A 21990-nucleotide genomic window follows, 5' to 3' on the forward strand; every position below is an offset into this window, starting at 1 on the left:
TGTAACTACTGGCTAACAGTGGATGGTTTACAATATAAGAATCTAAGTGTCTGGAGTAAGTATATTCTATTAAAACATTGAATGCCCAGGATAAACCAGGGGGTTTGAAATCAATTAGAAATCTTGGAGGGTTGTGGGACCAAAGGTATTTAAGAGATGAGGGCAAAGTGTGCAGGGATTTGCAAACAAGGATGAAATCAGGGTGATTATCAAGGTATTATTTGACTGGGATCCAATGTAGGTGAGTGAGTACAGGGATGATAGGTCAATGGAACTTGGTGCAAGTGAGGACACAGGTACAGTTTTGGATGACTTCAAGTTTATGGAATGTACAATGTGAGAGACTAGCTCGGAGTGTGTTGGGATAATCCAGTCTAGAGTTAACAAATGTACGCATGAGATTTTTGCTAGTTAATAAGATGAATTAGAGGTGAAGTTGGACAATGATTCAGAGGTGGAAGTACTGCTAATCTGCTCTGTCTTAAGTCAATGATTAACTGTGATGTGTGGATGTGTAATTAGAAGCTCATCTCAATCAAACGTGGTACCAGTGTCTGATTTTTTTCAGACTGTTTTAGGGAGAGAGACAGAGTCAGTAGTGATGGAATGGTGTTTTGGAGTGGGCACTGAAAAACAAAAGGAATAGAAATGGCACATGAGCAATCTGACAATTGTTAAAAGCAAGCTGGGACTTATTGGTGATCAGGATTGTGAATTTCTAGATGCTCGTGATTACATTGCGGAGATGGGTGGAGGTACTTATTAAGAATTTTGCAATGATCCTGTTTAACGGAAAGGATATTACTTGAGTTTTAAGAAAAGGCTGGATAGGCTGGGACATTTTTCCCCTGGAGTGTAGGAGCCTGAAGGGTGACCCTATATAGGTCTATAAATTCATGAGAGGCGTAGATATGGTAGATAGCCAACAGCTTTTCCCCATGGTAGGAGAATCTAAAACTGGAGGGCATTGGTTTAAGATCAGAGGGGAGAGATACAAAAGGGTACAGAGGGGCAATTTTTTCCATACAGAGGGGGTGAATGTCTTGTACGGGCTGCCAGAAGGATTGGTGGAGGGGAGTACAATTTTGTCATTTAAGAAACGTTTGGACTGGTACATGGCTGGGATACGTATGCAGGGATATGGACCAAACACAGGCAAATGGGACGGGATTAATTGTGAAAACTGGGCAGCATGGACAAGTTGAGCCGAAGGGCCCATTTCCATGCTGTAAACCTCTATGACTCTATAACACTGAGGTAATTCCTGAAGTGTTTGAGGGTGGATGACTAGTAATATGATGTAGAAACAGGAAATTATAAATAAATTTGTTTGGATAATGGAAGACAAGATTCATGGGCAGATAAAATAGATCCTCAAACCCTAAGGGAGATAAATGAGAAAATTGCCAAGCACCTACACTTGATATTTTAGAATTCTATTAAATACCAAAGTCTTTCAAATGATTGGAGAATAATTAATGTACTACCCAGTTTAACGAATGAGTCAGTTCCAATTCAGATAATTCTATGTCAGTGTGTTTCACATATGTCATAGAAATTTTAGTGTTTAATAAAGAATGAAATTATCATCTATCTAGATAAATAGAAAACAGTTAGAAGTAGCCAGCACATGTTTCAAAAGAGACAGCTGTACTTGAGAAACTACAAGATTTCTTTGCGGAGTTAATTAGCATGGAACATGTTGGAAATTAAACAGATGAAATGTACATAGATTCATGAAATCTTCTGACAAGGTTCCACATTGGGGATCAATAAAGAAAATTAAAAGATATGGACTTATGGGGAGACTAGGAAAGTGTTTTAAAAGGGAGTAAACAGAGAATATGTGCTAAAAGAAGTTTTTCAATGGCAAGTGGCCACAGGTTTTGTTCTGGCACCAGTTATGTGAAGTGAAAATATCAATGATTTGGATTTGGTCTAGAGTGTATGACAAATTTCTAGGCGGTGCCAGTATGGAAAATGTTGGAAGATAAAAAGGGGTTTTGATAAAATGAGTGAATATGTGGTAGATGGAATTCAATGTGAATGTGAGGTAAATCATTTTTATAAAATAAAACAAAGTAATGAGGTTTTACATGGGAGTAGGCTCTGATTATGAATGCACAGATGGATTTGAGTTACTGATTCATAGGACATTAAAGTCTTTATCATTGGTTGAAAAGGCTGTAACAAAAATGTTAATAGAATTCTAGGTTGATTATAAGGGATGTTGCTGGATTTTACAGGGAAGAAAAACATACTGTTTTAAAAGAAAGTCCATCCCTCAGGGATAACAAGCTGTGGGCAGCTTTTATAACCAAACAGTGGGGCTTCCACCCATTAGAGTCAGGAAGTCCAACCCTCAGAGCTATCAGCCAATCAGATTGGCTGGCAATTCAAGCAGACCTACCAGTATCAAGAAGTAGACAGTAAAAGACTTCTGAGGAAGGGTCACCAGACCCAAAACATTAACTCTGTTTTCTCCTTCACAGATGCTGTCAGACCTGCTGAGCTTTTCCAGCAACTTTGTTTTTGTTAGAGAGTAATAGATCCTGGCCTCTGGTATGTGGGAATCTTGGCTAGCAGCTGAGAGAGGGAAGCAAGTGAGTGGGTGGCAGGTTTTAGAGGCCAAATGAGGAGGCACAAATGGGGTCTGTATCCTGTGCAAATGGGACTGCACCCTCCCTGACAAAAAAGATCACTTCCTCCCCTTCTTTCCTGCTTTTTGATGACAGACGGTGAAACTATGGACTTCACCACATCACCCGCCTGCCACATAACTGCATTGTTGCATTGGCACTGCCAGAGTTAATCTATTGTATTAACTTCTTACAAAATGGTCTCCCCCACTTTAGGGAGACAAAACACAGACCGGATGACCACTTTGCCGGATGCCTACACTCTGTCCACAAAAAATGACCCTGAGCTTCTAGTTGCATACTGTTTCAGCACACCACCATGTTCCCTGGCTAACATTTCTATCTCTGAGCTAACTGGCCCCTATTAAACTTTCTCTTAATTCCTTCCTATTCATTTACATCCTTCTTTAATTGGGGAGACCAGCCCTGCACACAGTGTTCCAAATGTGATCCCATTAATGGCTGTATATCTGAAACATAATTTCCCTAATTTGTATTCAATTCTCCTTGCAAGAAACAATATCATTCTATTAGCTTTCCTAATTACTTTTTGGACCTGCATACTAACCTTTAGTGATTCATAAACTGGGACATCTAGATCCCACTGCATCTCAGAGCTCTGCAATCTCTCACCACTTAGTTAATTTGCTTCTTTCTATTTAATTTTTTCTGACAAAATGAACAATTCCATATTTTTCCACATTATGCTCAATTTACTCGACCTTTGTCCCCTCACCTAACTTATCCCTTTATAGCCTCCTTACGTCCTTTGCACAATTTACTTTCCTATTTGTCTTTTGTAATCAGCAAGTTTGGCTACCATGCCTTTGGTCCATTCATCTAAGTCATCTATGTAGATTGTAAAATGTTGAACGTGCAGCATTGGTCCCTGTGGCACAACGCTTGTCACATCTTGTCAACCAATCTTCGCTAAGACAGATGTTAAGCTATCTGGCCTGTCGTTTCTTGCTTCTTGTTCTTCTCTCCCTTATTAAATAGAACAGTTACGTTCACTAGTTTTCATTCTAATGAAACCTCCCTGAATCTAGTGTCTGATGTTCTCATAATTCACATCCCATCCTCCACCTTGAACATTCTCTCTCCTCACCAGCATATGATGGCAGTTGTGCTGTACAAGATGTACTGCAGCAACTTGCCAAGTCTCCTTTGAGACATCATCTAAAGCTGTAACTTGAAACACCGATTAAACACCAGCAGCAGGGTCATGGGAACATCACCATCTACAACAAGTTCCATATTCTCACCACTCTTTGAGAAAAGTGTTCCTCCCAAATTATCGATTATTTATATTATTTTTGTGACAATCTCATATTGGCAACTTCCAGTTTTGAATCTTAAAAAATGTAAACATCCTCAGCATACCTACCTTTAAAAACTATCAGAATGATCATAATTGCATAACCTCTTATTATGTAACCTTTCAGTGTTCTCTTTTCTAGAAAAAAACCCCAGTCTGTTCAAACATTTATTTAAAAAAAAATGCAAGTGAACCTTTGCACACAGAGCTGAGAGTTTTTGGAATTTACTTCCAGAATGAGAGGTTGAGGCAAAAACTCGAAGAATATTCTAGATTAGAGCAGATAGGTGGATAAAGGAAAAGGAGTTTCAGTGGTCTGAGGAATGATCAGCTGACAGGGACTGGTTCAATAGAATGGTTTGTTTCAGTATGTAACTTTTAAATATTTCTACACATATTTCCAGCAGGGTTAATAGTGAGGAATAAAGTTCCACAAGGCATTTTGGTGCAGGTTTCAACCAGTAAGCATCAGGGAAATTCTAAAGAGTTAGTACACAGATGACTCCTTCATCATAAAGCAAGATAGAAGTGAAGGTTCACAAAGAATGCAAAGATATATCTATTGTCACTTAATCCTTCACATGAACTTCAATAGTTTTATAGCATCTCAAGTGCCCTTTTTCCGCACTTCATAGAATCATGCAGCGCACCACGAGGCCTATCAGTCTAACATGCCCATTCTGGCTCTTTGATAGAGGTTTCCAACTAACGCCACTCCCCGCTCTTTCTGTATAGCTGTGCAAATTTTTAGCATTCAGCAAAGATATATTCAAATCCTATTCCAAAATTACAGTGAATTCACTGATATCCAGTTTATTCTCATAATCATTATGTTTCAGGTAACACATTTTTCATTTATACCAAAAAGTTACCTTTGCTCAGATGCCCTGATCGAATTTATTTATTGGATTTACTGGGGATCTTTACTTCAAGGATATAAGAAGAAATTTCAAAGACTTTTGGGGACTTTGACAAGATCTTTGATACCTGAGAGTTTACTATGACGATTGACAGCAGGTATTAATCTTGAGAAGTGTCAATATTGGTTCATCCAAATATTAAATGGCACAGGGGAAAAGTTGCTTTTCGTAAATTGTAAAAATACACTGTGCAGCTTTTTTCTAGGAGTTAAATCAGTAATGATATGAGTACCATTACTTTATTATTTGAAGTAAACTCCAACTGTTTACTAGCCTTTTTACATTTTAAAGTACAATTCCCTGAGCTAACTGATTAGATGCTGTACAATATAGGAACTCATTTTTGTTTCCCCTGAAGCTTCAGATATACAGCTAAACTTAATTTGAGTTCTAGATGAAAATCTGTTTATGAGACTATAAGACATAAGAGTAGTAGACCATTCAGCCCATCATGCCTGCTCTACCATTCAATAAGATCATGCCTGATCTGATCATTCTCAACTTCACTTTCCTGCCTTTTTCCCATAAGCCTTGATTCCCTTACTGATTAAGCCTTGACTTAGTGACCCAGCTGTGACAGCTCTCTGCAGGAAAGAATTCCACAGATTCACTACCCTCTAAGAGAAGAAATTCCTTCTCATTTGTGTCTTAAAAATACAATCCTTTATTCTGAGATTATGTCCCCTGTTCTTCAGCTGCCCCACAAAAGGAAACAATCTCTCCACATCTACCATGTCAAACCCCAAAGAATCTTGTATGTTTCAATAAGGTCACAAAGTGCCCAGAATTGTTCCAAGCATTCCAACTTTAGTCTGACCATTGCTTGTGCTGTTTTAGCAAAACATCTATACATTACACCCCATTCATTCAGAAATAAAAGTCAACATTCCATTTGCCTTCCCTATTACCTGGTAAACTTGGATGCCAGCCTTTTGTGATTCATGCATGAGGACTTCAAAATCAATCTGTTCTGTAGCTCTCTGTTGTCTTTCTTCATTTAAATAGTAGTCAGATCCTCTATTCTTCCTGTGCATAACCTCATATTTTCCTGTGTTGTATTTCCTCTGTCAAATTTTTGCCCACTGACTTACCCTGTCTACAGAATCTTTGTGTCATCCTCACCACTTGCCTTTCCACGTATTTTGGTATCATCCACAAAATTGGCTATAGTACTTTCACTTTCCTCACCCAAGTCACTAATATATTTCGTAAATAATTGTGGCCCAGCCCTGATCCCTGTGGCACTCCACTAGCAACAGATTGCCAAGCTGAAATGCCCTCCCTTATCCAAACTTGCTATCTTCTAATAGTTAACCATTCCTATATCCATGCTAATATACCACATATCACCAACACCATGGTTTCTTGTTTTATTGAGTAGCCTAATGTGTGGTTCAAATACTTTCTGAAAATCCAAAGATATTGTATTCATTGATTCCCCTTTATTTATACTGTTTGTTACTCTTCCAATTCCAGTAAATCAGTCAGGCATGATTTTCCCTTCATGAAGCTATGCTCTGTTTGATCATATAATGTATTTCTAAATGCTCTGCTATTACATCCTTTATAATAGACTTGAACATTTTCCCAATAACAGATGTTAAGCTAATTAGCCTATAGTTACTTTTTGTGCTGCAGACTTCAGTATCTTACCCAATCTGACAAAAATGAACATCTTTTTTAAGCAAACTGTAGAAAATACTCATCATAGTCAGGTATTCAGGTGCAGTCAGCGCTACGCAGTAATATTGAACCATTCTTATTCATCCTGGTTCGATAAGTGGAAAGGCAAGTGGTGAGGATGATACAAAACATTTGTAGACAGATTAAGCGAGTAAGCTAAAATTTGGCAGATGGACTATAATGTGGAAAAATGTGAGGTTATGCACTTTGGCAGGAAGGATAGAGAAGCTGAATATTATTGAATCACAAAGATCAAGGCTGTGCCTTCAGGCTTCCTATTCAAATTAGTTATGTTAGAGGCTGTATGATAGTATATGGATTATTACATTCATTCAAGCTATTATATCATGTAGTTAAATAAATGAATAAGTATGTTATGCTAAACAAACATTCATATCGGTATAGAGCATTAGTCCTTTACTCTTTTTACTGCGTTCAGACACAGATCCTTTGGGTTGAAGGTACAGAGTTAGGCTTCTTTCTACTTTTAATTCAGCTTCAGAAGACCTTGAGTAATCCATGGTAAGAACAGATCACCAGCCAACAATTATTACGACCTTACCCCGCAAATACTCAGTTACGTCAGGTCTAAGTGCTACAGTGATGCCATGAAATCCATTCTCACTCAATGGCACATGAAAAAAAGTAGAAAAAAGTGTCATTTTAGCTTTCCAGGAAGCTAAATGAAATTCAAATCAGAACATCTAATTACAAATAAAATAAACATGATGGGTAGAATCTGCTGAGTTAAGGGTGTCCCACATGCTGCTACAAAAGTGCTAGTTGAAATACCCACACCAGCTCTTAGAAGGAAGGCCTATCAGTGTGCCCATTAGGCACTTAAGTGGAATCCAGTTAAAGAAAACTCCCAACTAAAGACACCAGGATGTGACTACAGTAACTGGTCAATCGGAGACTGGTAGTTCCAATGCTTAGCAGCACCATTGAGAATACCATGCTGTTGGTGTTGCAGTGCCTCCTCGAGTCCCATATTTGAAGTATAACCCAGGAAAAAGGTAGGTTATGTTTGTGCTGAGATTTATTGGGAAAGGGGAAGCCTGGCTTTCAGAAATGAGGTTTAGGGCTGTTGGTTGTCAGTGGCTAACCTGCTGCCTCATATCCTGGCCCTTGATCATGCAAAAAAGTATTGTAGCTCAAATGCCTTGTTTAATGCCCTGTCTGGAGCTGAGAAAATTGCAGCCCATTTGTAAGAGGTCCTTAAGTGGTCATTAATTTGATCTTAAGATGGGGTTGTGAGGGTTAGACATGGGCCTTCCTGTTTAGAATTCACTTGGCAGGTCCCAGCAAGTCATTGCTATACAGTCATAGAGTCATAAAGCACGGAAGCAGACCCTCCAGTCTAACTTGTCCATGCCAACTATGTTTCCCAAATTAAACTAGTCCCACCTGCCTGCATTTAGCCCATATCCCTCTAAATATTTCCTATTCATGTACTTATCCAATTGTCTTTTAAATGTTGCCTGCATCTACCACTTCCTCTGGCCGTTCATTCTACACATGAACCGCACTCTGTGTGAAAATGTTGCCCCTCAGGTCCCTTTTAAATCTTTCTCCTCTCATCTTAACAACATAACCCTTAGTTTTGAACTCCCTCACCCCAAAGAAAAGACCTTTGCTAAACACCTTATCGACACACCTCATGATTTCATATACCTCTATAAGGTCACCCTTCAACCTCCTATGCTCCAATGAAAAAAGTCCCAGCCTATCCATATAACTCAAACCCTCAAGTCCTGGCAACATCGTCGTTAATCTTATCTGAACCCCCTCCAATTTAACAATATCCTTTCTATAGCAGGGTAACTAGAACTGTATACAGTACTCCAAAAGTGGCCTCACCAACGTCCTGTACAATCTCAACATGACGTCCCAGCTCCTATACTCAATAGTCTGAGCAATGAAGGCAAGTGGGCTAAATGCCTTCTTAACCACCTTGCTTACCTGTGATGCAACTTTCAAAGAACTACATTCCTGAACCTCTAGGTCTCTCTGTTCAACAACACTACCAAGGGCACTAGCACTAACTGTATAAGTCCTGCCCTTGCTTGTTTTACCAAAATACAATACCTGACATTTATATAAATTAAACTCTATCGGTCACTCCTCGGCCCATTGGCCCAATTGATCAAGATCCCTTTGTAGTCTTGGATAACCTTCTTCACTGTTGAATGTTGGTTATTGGTCTTGACGACAAACCACCTTTTTCAGGTTTCTCGACATTTTTCTTGCCTCTTTGGGCTTGGAAGATTTCCTCAAATATGTGCCTATCTGAAAAATGGTGCTATTTCACACACTCAGCTGCTGTTCAAAAAGCACTTTGAATCAATTACTGCAATTTTTATTGACTCATTACGAAGCTGGTAAATCCTATCCAAACTAGACAGGTCTTTCATGAGCTATGAAGGAAAAACAATCCACTAACTTGTAGAAGCCAATTACTGCAGATGCTGGAATCTGTACTGAAAATAACAAATACTGGAGATCATAATGGGTCAGACAACAGCCATGGAGAGAGAGCAAGCTAACATTTTGAGTTTAGGTGACTCTTCATTGGAGCTGAAGCGCTGATGAAGAGTCATCTAGACTCGAAACATTAGCTTGCACTCTCTCTCCATGGAAGCTGTCTGACCCACCAGCTTGTACCATGAATTCATTTATCCTACCTCTTCTAATCCATTTTCCTACATTCCTAGGTGTGACCTGTAACAGCTCTTTCTGCCCTACCTTTAATTTGCCCTTCATCTATTTTAAAATGTTATTTTCTTCATTTTAAGAGTTGCCAGTTAAAAAAAAGCTTGGGGGTGGAGGGGGGTGAAGGTAAAATTAGTTTAGTGGCACTCAGGAAAGTAAAAATGCCAAGCATAGAGCTATTTTGAAAAGATCTTCTAATTATGCATGATCTGAGATTTTGTCATTGGAAACCAATTCTCTGTGCTTTTTTACTCATTATGAGAATTTTGACTGTAGGAAGACTGGCCGTACTCAACAGAAACATTCACAGTTATGCAGGACACATCAATTTTATAGAAAACCCCAAATCTCCTCAGTCATATATCTTGTGGTGTTCTGTTATTGGTTGTATTTGTCCTGTGCAATTGCCCTAGGACCTTCGTGGGATGTCTCTCCCAGCTCATAAAATCAATGATTGCTATTTTCTATAAAAAGAATTGTGAAAATGCAGATTAAGCATTGAACATTGAATCGAAGCATGGTCAATTCTGATTACAAAAGCCACAAAGGAACTTTATATGTAGTCTCATTCCTTTTAATTAGCTTAACCATGCTGGAGTTGCTGAAATATACATATTAAAAATTCAGATATAATTTGAGGAATTTAAAGATGTACTACCTGCAATTGCTCAATAATTACATGTGTCTCATTTTGCAGAAAACAAAGATTATGAAAGGCAGTTTTTATGCCAAATATTTTTAGAATGCTTGATTTTTTTTGCAGAGAACAATAAAAATGTGACCATGTAGATAGTGCACAACTGCTGCTGACTTTTTCTGTGTTTTACATCCTTGGTTGTCAGTAAGACCATGAGAAATAGGAACAATAATAGGCCATTTGGCACCTCAAGCCTGTTCCACAGTTCTATAAGATCATGGCTAATCCAACAGTCCCCATGTTCTCTTTCCTGTGTTTTGCCTGGAATCCTTGATTTCGTGAATGATCGAGAATCTTTTTCTATCTCAACCTTAACTATACACAAGGTGAATGGCTACATGAAAAAGAAGGGTTTGGAAGGATATGAGCCAAATACTGGCATATGTGACTAACTTAATTGTGGATATCTGGTCAGCGTGGATGACTTGGACTGAAGGGTCTGTTTCTGTGCTGTATTTCTCTATGACTCTGCCCCAACAGCTGTTTGTGGCAAGGAGTTCCAAAAACTCTCAACCATTTGGGAGAAGAAATTCCTCCTCATTTCAGTCTTAAATTGGTGCCCCTTTATTCTGAGACTATGATCCCTGGTCCTAGACTTTCCCATGAGGGGACACATCAGCTCAGCATTTACCCTGTCAAGTCCCTTAGGAATCCTGTATCTCAATGAGATCATCTCTCACTCTTCTAAGTTCCAATGAGTAGAATCATAACCTGTTTAATCTTTGCTCATTAGACCCCTTCCATACTGGGGATCATCTCAGTGAACCTTCTCTGAATAGCCTCCAATGAAATAGCATATTTTCTTACATAGGGGGATCAAGACTGCTCACAACATATCAGATATGGTCTCACAAGCACCTTGCACAATTACGGTAAGACTTCCCCACTTTTATACTCCAACCCCCTTGAAATAAGGGCCAACATTCCATTCGCCTTCCCGATTAGCTGTTGCACCTGTGTACTAGCTTTCTGTGTTTCATGCTCAAGTACCTCCAAGTCCCTTGGTGTTGCAGTTGTCTGCAGTTTGTCTCCATTTAAATAATACTCAGTTCTTTGGTTCTCCATTCCAAAATGAACAGTTTACATTTTCCCACATTATACTCCATTTATCAACTTTTTACCCACTTTATTAACCTATCAATATCTAGTTGTAAGCAGTTTATATCCCTCTCTCAACCTCCCTCTCCACCTATTTTTGTGTCATCTGCAAATTTGGCGATGATACATTCACTTCCTTCGTCTAAACCATTTATATATTTATGGTAAATGGGTATAGTCCCAGCACTGTTTCCTGTGGAACCCCACTCTTCATGGATCACCAAACTGAATAAGAAGCCTTTATCTCCACTTACTGTTTCCTGTCCATGCGCCAATTCTCTACCTTGCCAGTATAAGACCTCCAACACCATGGGTCTCATGGCAACTTTTTATGAAGTACTTTGTCAAATGCCTTCTTGGAATCCAAAGACAACAGATCTACTAGTTCTCCTCTACCCTCTCTGGTTGAGACTTCTTCAAAAAACTCTAATAAATTAGTTAGATATGGTTTCCCTTTCATGAAGCCATGTAGACTCTGCTTGATTAGATTATGATTTTCCAAATGTTCTGCTATTATTTCCTTAACAATTGATTCCAATACTTTCTACCAATTGATCTTGGGCTAATTGGTCTATAGTTACCTGCTTTTTGCCTCCTTCCCTTTTTGAAAAGGGGTGTACTATTATCACTTTCCCAATCCTATGGCACTTCTCCAGAATCTAACAATTTTTGGCAAATTACAAACAATGCATCCATTATCTCTATAGCAAACTCTTTTAGGATCCTAGGATGCAAGCCATCCGGGCCAGGGGACTTATCTTCCATGTGGCTCTTTAGCCCCATTAATGTGTCTTATACTACATCTTTAGTGATGGTGATGGTACTTAATTCCTTCCCCGTATTTTTCAGTATTAGTGGGATGTTCAATGTAATTTCCTTAGTTGAGACTGATGCAAAGTATCTGTTTAATTCCTCTGCCATTTCTTTGTTCCTCAGATTCATTTTCTAAGGAACCAATGCTTATTTTGATCTCTGTCTTCCTTTCAACATATTTAAAGAAGCTTTTATTGCCAGTTTTTATTTTCCCCGCTAGTTCGCCCTCATAGCTTATAGTCTCTGACTTCATGATATTTTTAGTCTTTCATTGCTGGATTCTGAATTTATCCCAGTCTTTGGAGCTATCACTGACTTTGGCCTCCTTATATGATTTTTCTTTCAAATTTATACCCTCTTTAACTTTCTTGACTAACTATGGTTAGTTAATCCCTCTCTTCGAATCTTTCCTCCCGACTGGGATCTATTTTTCCTGAGAATCATGAATTAGTTCCTTAAGTGTCTGCCAATACATGCTTACTATTATTCCTGCTAATGTAAAGTTCACTTTAGTTAATTCTATTTTCATTTCATTGTCGTTCCCTTTATTTAAGGCAAACACAGTTGTTTCTGACCCAAGTTTCTCATACTTGAATTGAATATTAAATTCTATCATATTATGATCAATACTTCCTAGGGGAACTTTTACTTTGAGTTTGTTAAAACTGCCTCATTACCCCTTAGAAATCCAAGAAAGCCCGCTCCCTATTGAACTCCATGACATATTACTCTAGGAATCTATCCTAGTGCACTCTATGAATTCATTGTCATACATACCCTTTCCAATTTGATTAACCCAACCAACATGAAGATTAAAGTCACCCATAATTACTGCTGTATTCTTTTTACATGCTTCTATTATTTGTTGATCTATAGCCTTTCTTACAGAGTGCCTACTATTTGGGAATCTGTACACTACTCCTGCCAATTTCTTTTTCCCTTTTTTTTTCACCACCCAAATGGACTCTACATCATTCAAGCCTAGATAATCTCTTCACAATTGTCCTCATTTCATCTCTTATTAACAGTACTACCCTATTACCTTTTCCAACCCTTCTGTCTCTCCAAAAGATCCCTGAATGTTAAGTTCCCACATTTGATCTCCTTGTAATCATGTTTCTGTAATGGCTATGAGATCATTTTACACTCGATTTAAACTGTCAGCCATCTGGCTTATTCCGAATGCATCATATATTTAGACATAGAACCTTTAATTTTATTCTATTAATGAATTTCCCTAAACTTTTATGGGACACAATGACATTCACACATTCTATCCCATCCTTTTACTTTCTGGTGACAATCAGCTCTACCACTATTCTGCAATCCTACCTTCTCCTTTACCTTCAATTTTATAATTTTCCACGCAACTGAATCCAGCCTCCACCCCCACCATTATTTAGTTTAAAGCCCGAGTTATGTGTTTTGCCAGGATTCTGGTCCCAGATATAACCCCAAGATAATTAGCATAGACTGCCAGCAAAGGTACTATTCTTTTCAGGAATCAATTTAATAAGCAACATTGTTTCTGCATGAGTGGGCATTTTCACCATAAAGTCAGAAAAATTGCACAAAGAAGGTAATTGTGGCTCACTGTAGCTTTGTTTTTGTTGTTACTTATTTGCTGTTGGGGAGGACAATGGGAATGGACATCACCAGGGTGACCACAGTTATAATACCAGAGAGTATATGCTGCATAAAAGAGTTGGAGGCCTTTTCAAAGGTGACAATGAATAATCATAGAATCCCTACAGTGTGGAAACAGGCCATTCAGCCCAACAAGTCCACACCGACCATAGGAGCATCCCAACTAGACCCATCCCCCTATAACCCACCTAATCTACATACCCCTGAACACTATGGGCAATTTACCATGGCCAATCCACCTAACCTGCACATCTTTGGACTGTGGGAGGAAACTGGAGTACCCAGAGGAAACCCACACAGACACAGGGAGAATGTGCAAACTCCACACAGACAGTCACCCACAGGTGGAATTGAACCCAGGTCCCTGGCGCTGTGAGGCAGCAGTGCTAACCACTGAGCCACTGTGCTGCCCCAAATAGACAATTGTTGCAATGGCCGGGAATCGAACCCGGGCCTCCTACTTGGCAGGCAAGAATTCTACCACTGAACCACCAACGCAACTCACTTTTAAATCGACATGTTGAGGAAATGTAGTCAGCAGGATTCGAGCCTGCGCAGGGAAACCCCAAAGGATTTCTAATCCATCGCCTTAACCACTCGGCCACGACTACTAGCGCCAAAGCCATGAGAGATTTCAAAATGTAACATGGAAGGTGAATCTTCATTTGTTGTTCGTGTAATTCTGCCAAGAGTTCCATGCTACTTTCATTGAAATTTTAGAGGAAAGTCGGAGAAACCCCATGAAAATTCATGCCCCATTTGAATTTTGTGGCACAGTTATTTGAAGAAACTGCGGAGGTTTATGGATGAATTTGAAGCTAGTCATGAAGTCATAAGATCATTATGCTATTAAGAAGGTCATACAGCCCTCAAGTTCATGTCAGCTCACTGTATAGCAATCCACTCAATGCCAATCCAATTTCCTTTTGACATCATACATTGTCTTCACACTTCCGCCTTCCAACTAAACTTGTCAGAATCCCATACCATGTTATCAAAAGTCCACTCAATCTCTTTTGCTACAAAAAGAAAAACTCAATTTCTCCAACCTAATCTTGTAGCTACAATCCTCATCACCAACCTTCTCAGTTGGACCCTCACTTCCATCCTAAAATACAGTGACCAGAATTAGATATAATGTCCTAGTTGTGGCCTAACCAGAACTTTTAGAAGGGCCCAGAATTCACTTTGGGTGAAGCTCGGGAGGCTGTCAAAGAAATCCATGGAAAATGCTGAAAAGAACTGAATGTGGTTTTCCATGGAAAGGGAAGGAGGTAGGAAATAAGTAAGTGATGCTTTTGAGATTAAAGTTATCTTACTGCTGAGTAATTGATATTTCAAATTTAGCTTGGAGATTACCAGAATTTGGTTGTGAACAAGTGGACATTTGGGAAGGAGATTGGATTGACTTCAGAGGTTGAAAGTTTTCTCAGACAAACTAAATAGAATGGCTTTTGTTGATGTAGGTGACTTCCTGCTCATTCTGTATATAATGCCCCTCAAGCAGTACGTCAGAATGGTGACAGCTGTGGCATCCAGTCTTCAACAACAACCACTTGTATTTACATAACAAAGAGATAAAAGTTGTGCCATTGATATGTGAATGGAATCTAATTCCAAATTTATTAAAGATATTGACAATAGGCAGCAAAAGCTAGGAAGAGGAATGAGCTGAAGATGGAGCCTTAGGATTTCTTGAAGATGGCCATTTGAGGCTGAAGAGAATCTTTAAAAAGAATTGCGCGAGAAAAGTGGGACAAGTTATGCTTGTATCCAAAGCATGGCTGTGACCATGAATGAGAGACAGTTGAGAAGAATGGATCAGCGATGATCTCCAAATGAGTTTGATGAGCCTTATTAAAAGATGTATGGAGCTAGGGAAGAACAAGGAGAGATTGTGTACTTTGATAGTACTCACAGGGGATGTTGCTTATTGCAATGATCAATCTGGAGGGCAGGAGAAAAAGAAAACTGAATAGATTAAAATTTTGGAGCAATGGTGGAAGTTGGTGAATGGCAATGACATATTCAAGGAACTTAGCAAAATAAAAAATGTCCAACAGATGCATTGGTTCTGGGTATTGAATAAGAATTTCAAAATCCACAATTAAAGGAAAGTGAAAACAAAGGCAGTAATTTTAATCCACAGTTCTTTGGAGGGTGTGGTATTCCACAATATTTCTCTCACATGAATAAAGTCAACAAGACTTTCAGTTTAATTGTATGTGAATGTTCTGGTGATTGACAGTGAAGGAAAGGAAATAAAAGTAATTACTTCTGAAATTTACTGTTCCCCACAGAGCTCCAAAGCAAACTGAATAATAATGCACATGGTTTCATTTTTTTTCCTATTACATTGCATTACCTTACTTTGGGAGCCCAACCAAGATTTACTTAAAAGTGGAACTAAAATTTTGGATAATCAAAATTAGGTTTTATCATATCAACCTTCCTAATGTGCTGCTGGAACCAGGATGCTAAATAGTTATGCAAATTAAACAAGCTAACAAAGCATTGGCAAAAATCAACTAGCTAAATATGTCAATACTTGAATTAAAATCTTAGGGCTGGAAATTCACATGTCCTGGTTTATGAACCGAAATGCTATACAGCTTCCTTCTGTTTTGATTGCCTGCTACCTCTGCACTAAGCAGGAACCACATTCTACAGCCTCCTTGGTCTTCTTAAAGGCAGGCTGCGTCTCTGTAAGAAGGAAGCTGCACTGAAAAATATTGTTCAATTTTAAAAGATGGAAAAATTAAACACCAAGCACAGAGAAAGAGAAAGAGAAAGAGAGAGAGACGGAGTGAGAAATCTTGAGAGAGATTTCCAGGTGATGGATGCAATGCTTGAGAGAATAGTGCTTTGTGGTGGGGAGCAGGAGAGACATTCTAATCTATAGGGTGATGGGGTGGGTGGGGGGTGTTGATAAAGAAGACAAGATCTCTCAAGGATCACCATCAGTAGACTGTGGGACGAAAATGTAATCACCTCATGTGGATGGTCAAGATTAGTGAATGAACATTCACATGACGTTCCCACCACCAGTCCACCATCCTCTCACTGTTCAGTGCCCACATTTATACCACTCAACCAGCTCCAGCCACAACTACCCATGATACATGCCAAGCATTTGGATATACCATCTCATCCTTAACAGCCTATCAATTCTACAGGTCCACACCAACATATCTCCACGTATCTTCAGTTATTCAACTATGGCAGAAAAGTCACCTCAGTTCAATGCTACACAATTGACATTCTGTGCTCTCTTTTGCATGATAAGATGGTGCTCAATAGGGGAAGCACAGCAGAACTGGAGGGTGACAAAGATTCTTGCATTATCCCATAGCTCTACTAAGAAGATGACTCTCAAAATCACGCACCAACTGCAATGTAGTCCATGGCATCTAATGTTGCTGAGAACACTGGGGCTGATGACATGTTCCTGAATTGTACTCCGTCTCAACTCCTGGTACCTGCTGACCCTGCTGCCTTGATATGATGTACAAACTGCTGATAGTATGATCATGGACCTTTTGCTTTATACACCACACCCTTCACTTCCCCTTCCAATCTCTTCATTTTAGACATCAATGAACAGCAACACAAGGACAGAGAGAGGGCTTAACTTCACACCACTATGATGAGAATCTGTTACTTGACCTGTGTTTTGCAGCCTTCATCTCAGATACACGCACTGCACTTAGCTCAAAGTTTAGTATGGGGTTGGGGTCAGCACATGCTGTATCAGCTAGTTAGGGGTGGGCTGCAACCAGACCAGGGACAAAGGAAACAATAGGAGGAAATTACTGCAGATGCCAGAATCTGCACTGAAAGCAAAAAGTGCTGGAAATCACTGCGGGTCAGGCATGTGCATTCTCTGTCACCATGTTCTCTCTCCCCTCCACCCAGTGGGATTGCCTGTCTTTCCAGTTTGGAAGTTAGACATATCTTTGTTCTGCCATTCTCACATTCCAATCATTTAGTCTTCACGATTAGCAAACTTTGCATAAATGCTGCCCCCTCCATACTTCACATCAGATCTGATAAAGAGTAATCTAGACTCAAAACATTAGCTTGCCCTCTCTCCATGGATGCTGCCTGACCCATTGTGATTTCTAGCACTGTTTGCTTTCAGGAAAGGAAATGGTCATTTGCCAGCTAACCAAAGAGTGAGGAAGCAAAGGGAATTTTACTGCAGATGACTCATATAAAGATCTCCAATGGCCTATAGGAGAATGCTGATAGGTATGTACATTAATGTGCTCAATGCATTGGTTGGTCTGCAAATCTCCTGTTACTATCGAGGAGCACAGAGGAATATAGGCTTAGAGAGAGCTTGTCCTCTCTGCAGCCTCTGTTCCATTTCATTGTCATGCTAGCAGTCCATATACATTCCAATGCTCCCCTCATACTTGATGCAATCTTTCAGTGGACAAATCACCCTACTCCTCTGGCATCTCTATGAGGAGGCAGCAACAATCTCTGGTAATTTCAGGAGCTTCCCAAAGCAGTTCAATAAGTATTACAGAATACTAACAGTCAGCAGAATTTCTTAGAAATTACTATTCCTGCAATTTGGCTGCCTGACCCTTTGAGGAACACCAATGCAGAGCTCATCTTGCAGCTTCACACTCGTTTAGTAAGCGAATGATAAATTTGTTGCCTAGAGCTGTGTGGTCCAAATTAACTATCCTGGCAACGCATCAACCAGTTAAACTATGTGATGTCAGGGAAGCATGCATTCACAGCATGCTGGCACATGTTAGTGTAAATGTTATGTTAATGGCATTGTTAAGGCTCAGGATAAAACAGGCTGAGGGTATTGTTTAAGTATCCAGAGCAAATATGCAGAGGGTCCTCTGGAACATTGGATGTTGATTAGAGAGGATGCAGACATATTTAATGCTATATTCTGTAAATAAATCTAGAATGAAGTAGGAAGATTGAAGTGTGATTTATTCAGAATAAATGGTCACTCAGGATGTTCCAATATACACCCTTCCCCTGCCAGATGACTATGGGTTGTACAGCAGACTGACACAAATGCATCACGGCCTAGCAAAGCAGCTCTAAAACAATAATCTCATATCTAGAATTTTTTTTTCATTTCTTAAAGGAAACAGAAGATTCTGAAGGTTGACTCTGAACATTTGTTACCATGGAACAGTGCATTCCTCCATTTTTTATCATTTCAGATACTAGAATTTGTGGGAATGGAAAGCCTTATGTTTCATATCTATAACTGAATTCACTTGTAATACCTGCTTCTCTACATGGATTTGGTCAACCACGCCTGGCATTCTGGAAGATTAAGCACGAACACAGATTTGTTGCGAGGTGGACCAATGGGTTCTGTTCACCTGTAAACTCAATAGTCTCAGGCCTGGCATCAGAAGCATACAATGGTTTGCAGGGCCCCCGTAAACTTACGTTTCTCTACAACACTACATGCTCCATTCCACTGATCCATTTAAGTGCATATAAAAATGATAACAGTACATGGCAGCAATTTTATTTTAAGAAATTGCGTGGCTGTGCTTCACCCCTTTCTGACAGTATTTTTAAATGCAATTGTACTTTGATTCAGTTTGTGTTCCTTCCACTTTATGGTGGATTTGCCTCTGAGCCCATAATTTCCTTCACATTACAGCATGTGCCAAAACTGGCTGCTGTTGACATTTACAGTACAGCTAAGCAGTAATTATTACTGAGGACCTCCTCAGACCTGCATCCAGCACTTCTCTCATCTCTGTGGCAAGTTTCTAGTTGAGCTTTAATTGGATCAAGAAAATCACTGAAGATTTACAACTTTTTACAGAGTTAAGGCTTTCTCCTCAATATCTTCTTTCCAGTTTGGCAGCACCTCCTTGTCTTCTTGTTGCTTGGACATCATAACTGTTCGTGTAGCCTAGATAGGTGAATTGAACTGAATTGAATTGAATTAGCTTTATTAACACATGTACACAAATGAGTACAGTGAAAAGTTTATAGTGGCTGCATTACAGCACAATCTTATGTACAAAGCTACCTAGGTAGCGATACTTAAGATCAAATTCTTAGGAATCAAAAAGGAATTAGAAAAGTGAAGAAATAAATAGTCCAGCATTATAGGTCATAGGAATAAATTAGAAAAATAAAGAAGTAAAAAGTTCAGAATATCAGTCTTTCCAATCCATTCCATGCCAGCACCTAGCCTCAAGGGAGACCTCCACCACCTCACTTTACACTCAGTTGCTTTGAAAATCTGTAAATGTCCTGCCATGTACTGCTTTATCTTTCGTGGGAGACCAAAGGAATTGCCAAAGAAATGGCATAAATACCTAAAAATGTGCATTAACCATATTTCCTGGGTGTACGTCCATAGTTACAGTTAGAAAATATATCCAATTTTAGACCCAGTGTTTACTTTTGATCAGCTTAGCAGTGCTATGAAAACATTGTCCAATTCTAAAATATAGAATGATTAGTCTTTAACATTTAAAGGAATAAAATACAGGGGTAGAATTTCTCCTCAACTTTCACAGTAGCTCCAATAGGAGTTTGACAGATGTCCTGATAGTCCTTTTTGTAGAATTTCCTTCCATCTTTCATCAAATCTACATTGAAAGATTAGAGGAACTAAATTAAGTACTGTGTGGTGCCTTCTTTTCTGAAGTAGATTATAGCTAGTCTAATTACCATTTCTGGTTCACACCAAAAAATCATGATGTGGAAGTGCCAGTGTTGAACTGGGGTGGACAAAGTCAGAAGTCACAAGACACCAGGTTATAGTCAAGTGACGGAGCAGTGCTCCGAAAGCTTGTGATTTAAAATAAACCTGTTGGACTATAACTGGGTGTCATATGACTTCTGACTTTGTTAAAAAAAAATCATGTGGAGCATCACCTACACTATTCACACCCCTTACAGTAACATGGGGCGGCACGGTGGCTCAGTGGTTAGCACTGCTGCCTCACAGAGCCAGGGACATGGGTTCGACTCCACCCTCGGGCGACTGTCTGTGTGGAGTTTGCACATTCTCCCCGTGTCTGCGTGGGTTTCCTCCGGGTGCTCCGGTTTCCTCCCACAGTCCAAAGATGTGTAGGCCAGGTGGATTGGCTATGCTAAATTGCCTGTAGTGTGCAGGGAGGTGTAGATTAGGTGGGTTATAGAGGGATGGGTCTGGGTGGGATGCTCTGAGGCTTGGTGTGGACTTGTAGGGCCGAAGGGCCTGTTTCCACACTGTAGGGATTCTGTGATCTATGATAAGCTTCAATTCACAACCTGACATTAATCAGTAAAAAATAATGTTGTCAACAGTTCATTAGTTCAGAGCTGCGACTCAGGAATTTTTAAAATAATGTCAGACATGTGGCACACTGCAAAAAAAAACATAATGTTTGTTCCCATCAATGAATTTAACCAGAAATGATTGACAATTGAAAATTGCGGGACACAATGTTGTTGTGGTTTTGTTATTGATCCAGAGATCCAGGTTAATGCTCTGGGGAACAAGGGTTTGAATTCTAGCATGGCTGACTGTGAAATCTGGATTAAATTGGAATCTGGAATTAAAAGCTAATACGATACCCTTTAGGAAGGAAAGTCTGCCATCCTTACCTGGTCTCTAGCCTGCCTGTGACTCCAGATCCAACAGTGGTTGACTCTTAAATATCTTGCAAATCCAGTTGTGTTTAACCACTACAAAATGTCTTGTAAAGGAATTGGACCAGGAACCAGGTTTCATAATGGCAGATGCAGCCCTGTCAAAACTGTTGTAAATCCTACAGTCCTAAATCCTATAATCCTGAAATACATTCTCCTTACTAATGTCTGGGGGCTGTAGTGATTTTAACAAAGTCAGCCAGGTAGACCTCATAGAATATGAGTTCCTGATTGGGGCAGTTAATCTGGTTCAGTCAGAGAAGTCTGGCTGACAGATAAGAACAGGACTGTCAGACATCCTGTTCACTTTGAGAGCTGGCTCTCAGGGAGCTGGATCAGTGTCAAGGACTCTCCACATGTAAATAAAGGGAGTTATTTTTGTGGCTTGTGCCAAAATTGAGACTGTTGTGTCACAAGTTGGTCACACAACAGCCTGATGTAGTCATTTGCATTAAGTTTCATATCTTAGAGATTGTGTCCCAGATACCATCCCTGTATGGTATGTCCTGGCCAACTAATAGGATATCAGAAGAAGCACCAGACAAAACTAAAATGTCTACCTGGTGAAACTATAACATAGGACTGCTTGCAAACCAAGCAGTGTGAGTAACATACAATTGAGAGGTAAGTGATCCTACAACAACAGATCAACTGTAGGGCTGCTACATCTTGTCATGAATGGTAGTGGACAACTCACTGGAGGAGGAGGAGCAGGAGAAGGCTCCACAAATATCCCCATCCTTAATGATGGGGTATGCCAGCATATCAGTGTAAAGAAAAAGCTGAGTCAGAAGGGCTGGATAGCTATCCATT

General features: G+C 39.6%; 2 non-coding genes across 2 annotated transcripts; both read right to left on the reverse strand.

The window, feature by feature from the left end:
• Positions 1-13954: 13954 nt before the first annotated feature.
• trnag-gcc lies at positions 13955-14025 on the reverse strand. The gene has a single exon. It is a non-coding gene; the product is annotated as a tRNA-Gly (tRNA).
• A 31-nt stretch (positions 14026-14056) lies between these two features.
• trnas-aga lies at positions 14057-14138 on the reverse strand. Its single transcript has one exon. It is a non-coding gene; the product is annotated as a tRNA-Ser (tRNA).
• Between the last annotated feature and the right edge of the window lie 7852 nt (positions 14139-21990).

This window comes from Rhincodon typus, chromosome 16 (assembly GCF_021869965.1).
Source record: "Rhincodon typus isolate 14 chromosome 16, sRhiTyp1.1, whole genome shotgun sequence".
NCBI lineage: Eukaryota > Metazoa > Chordata > Chondrichthyes > Orectolobiformes > Rhincodontidae > Rhincodon > Rhincodon typus.